Source organism: Oratosquilla oratoria, unplaced genomic scaffold (assembly GCF_046742065.1).
Source record: "Oratosquilla oratoria isolate Oo_2021 unplaced genomic scaffold, ASM4674206v1 SCAFFOLD93, whole genome shotgun sequence".
NCBI lineage: Eukaryota > Metazoa > Arthropoda > Malacostraca > Stomatopoda > Squillidae > Oratosquilla > Oratosquilla oratoria.
Window position 1 is genome coordinate 586,269 of NW_027467757.1, and position 3,732 is coordinate 590,000.

Genomic DNA, 3,732 nt, shown 5'->3' on the forward strand with positions numbered 1-3,732 from the left:
AGGACATCGTCTAAGGATCTCTTCTTCATTAAAGTCACACAAATCTTTGCAGTATACAACCCCTCTAGCGGTGTTAAATGATCTATAAGGGGTTATGGCCTCTACAACATTGCTAGGTTGATCTTTAAAAGATGATAATAAAATAGCCTGACTTTTGCTGACTGCCTTAATTAATATTTTCTTTCCATACTTTTTCACATTTCCATCTGGAATGGATCCTACAAATTCCTCCAGATTCTCCCAGGCCTTTATTAGATTACTTTGTCCCTCTTTATATGTAGCGATATGCCAAATGGGAATTTGCATTTTCCTGTTCTTTGGATCTTTGCCATTTGCTTCAGAAATTTTAGGAATAAAATCACCATCTTCATCATCAATATTTCTAACATCCAGCAATTTAGATTGTCTTGGGAATATAAGGTCTTCATCTTCCTTTTTCTTTATATATTCAATTACTTCTCGGGCTGAAAAAGCCTTTTCATATGTAATATTGTGATTAAAAAACTGTTCATTACAAGAAACCTTTAACTTCATTTGTTCTACAGGTCCAAAATTCTTTGCTGTCTCATAACAAACTTTATAATTTAAGTCTAAACCAACATTAGGGCTGAATATGACTTAAATTTTCGTTTACATTTTTGACACCAGTTTTGTCATCCTGGTTTCCTAGTGAAGACTTTTCTTTATTTCTATTTTTCCGCTGTGGGTTAGCGGAATAGGGTTCCAGTGTGATGAAAGACTGTGGACTTTCATCTCTAGAACCAGTAGAGGCCTTGTTCATATCCTTGGTCATGCATAGGTCGTCAGCGTTAGGAGAGTTCTCTCTTATGGGTTTGTCTTGACCGCAGTGAGGGTGACCTTACTGGGGGCGGTTCCCCAGTCAGGTGGTTATGAGGCAAACTATGTTTGGGGCACCTTTTCTAGCCCCCTCCCCATGTGGGGTGAGCAGAGTGGATCCTGAGTAGGGCTGCTCAGTCATGTGGGTAGCTACCGAACCGTGCTGTTGCCTCGATCCCAATACGAGAGCGATTTATCTTGCCCACACTGCCTATGTGTAGTTTGTGACTAGAGGCTTCCAGAGATTACCTTCTCCTGCCCCCATCGTCACTGGCCATCGCCATAGGGCTTTCTTTTGCCGCTACTGAGAGGGGCGGCTGAAAATTAGGTCGGAGGGATGGAACAGCAAGCGGAAGAGAAGAGAGGAGTGGAAAAGTAAGTTTAAGAGGAAGCCCTGTGCGGGGAAACAAGAGCCCCGCCCGAGGATCGGCATTAGTCGCCTCTTACGACACGCAGCCGACGTGGCGGGGGCTACATTCTACACTACACCCCCTAGCCCCAGGGGGTAATATAAAATTGGAAACAAGGAAGTCAAAAAAGTAGATTCAGAAAGGGACCTGAGAGTGATACCTGATAAATATGTCAATAAATTAGTTGGAGAGAGTTTTAACTTAAGATCAATTAAAGTGTCCAACTACATGGATGAAGAAATGGTAAAGAAAATAGTGGTTAACCTAATAAGACCTAAACTAGAGTATGTTGCAACACTATGGGCACCTAGCACAAAAAAGAACATAAGAAAATTAGAAAGAATCCAAAGAGCAGCAACAAAAATGGCACCTACACTATCAAATTTGACATACGAACAAAGATTGGAGAAATTACATCTATCAACACTGGAACAGAGAAGAGAAAGAGGTGATTTGTTGACCATTTACAGAATTATGAAAGGGATGCAAATTCTCGATAGAGACGACTTGTTAAAATGGGACAGATGAGAAACAAGAGGACATGAAAAGAAGCTAAAGAAGGACAGTTACAGAAGAGACCTGAAAAAGAATAGCTTCCCACATACAGTGACTGATGTCTGGAACAAACTAAATGGTGAAACAGTGAGTGCCAAAACTATACACAATTTTAAGAATGAACTGGATGTGGATAGATACAAGAACGGGTCACTACGAGCATAGCTCTCATCCCGTATATACAACTAGGTTAATGCATATGCATACAGTATACATGTGATGTGATATGGTTTAATGTCACAAACTCCCCTCTATCGTAAGGCTAGGACGGTGCCTCTTACAAAGGACTTTGTAGCATGAAATTTCATGAACCATGCCCTTGGTTCAACTTCGCCGGTGGCAAGGTTCGCACCGCCATCTTCTTTACCTTCACCGCAAGTAACAATGCCCTAATCCACTGAGCTAGCGAGCATATATACATGCACATATATATGTTTATCTATGTACATCCCATGCACAAACACCCATGTACACTGGTATGCAGAACATGTTTAATCCCATATTCATTCCTATCCCTCGATTAATGCAAGACTATGAATAAAGATTCAAATTAGTGTAGTTCCAATTAACTACTATAAAATGATTTACTTCTTTTAAGAATTTGATAATCTGTTCCACTGCAGTATGTTCATTTAAATTTTCTACCAAGGATTTGTGATAGCAAATTTGTCCTGTGTTGGTTTTCTTAGAAAGGGCATTCTACTAAAATATGTTTTACCGACTGGTCAACATGACAAGAACACCACTGAGGAACCTGCCTCTGCCCCACTCATCATCAGGTACTTACGAGTTGCATAAAGTAAGGTTGATTTGCATACATACATATACCAAGGCTTTTTCCCCCTTACAAGGGAGGTAGCCAAAAAGGGCAAGGCATAAAATCATTCCCACCCATTCCATCCCCGAAAACACTCCACACCCCTCCACCCTCCCTCCCATCTTAGCACCTCCTAGATGACGGGTCATCCCTGCACCCTGTCCACTGCCCTGGGTCAGAAGCAGTGTCGCAGGACACAGCACATCCACAGCAAGGCCGCTTCATTAAATCGGCGACCCCCCCTCTCCATCCCATATAAAGGAGAGGACGGGGAGAAATCACTTCGGGCTGCATCAAAATTTTTGCTCACACACACTCTACCTCACCCCCCATTCCACCTCATGCATCACAAAAATTTTCCATATACAACCATTCTCCATTCACCCCTGTCTTCTGTCCTCTCCTGTCCTTCCTCAACAGACATTCCCCTCTTCCCCAAAGCCCCCTTCACCCCAGCCATCCATCTCATCCTAGGACGTCCCCTCATGTTCACTCCCTCCACATCTGCCTTCCATACCTCCTTTACTAGTCTTTCTTCACTCATTCTTTCCATGTGTCCAAACCATCCTATTACTTTCATCAACCCTATCTCCCAGCTCCCTTTCCACCCCTGTTCTCCTCCTCACCTCCTCATTTCTCACTCTATCAAGCCTAGTAACCCCCATCATACTTCTCAGACACTTCATCTCAAACACATTCAAGTTCCTTCTCTCTTCCTCTCTTATGTTCCATGTTTCTGCTCCATACAGTGCTGTTGGCACAATCACTCCTTCATACAGTCTCCTCTTAGCAGGTTGATTTGCAACCTAGTTAAAATAATACCAGACCTGTTCGTTGGGTAGTAGAGCCATAGTTGAACAGAGGGTCTTATATTCTTTAATTTAAAATTACTCGTCAAATTAGACCAGTGGTCTTGCCACTGGTCTCTGCAACAAGATTTAACAACATTTTTAAAATCTGGAATGGGGATTCCCATGCTGGAACAGTGGTCAAGCCTAGTTGCTGCCTTGGCTGCTACATCAGCATGTTCATTACCAGCAATTCCAACATGGGACAGAACCCAACAAAATTTTACATTTATTAATTTTCTACTGATTAATAGGAAAGTCCAAT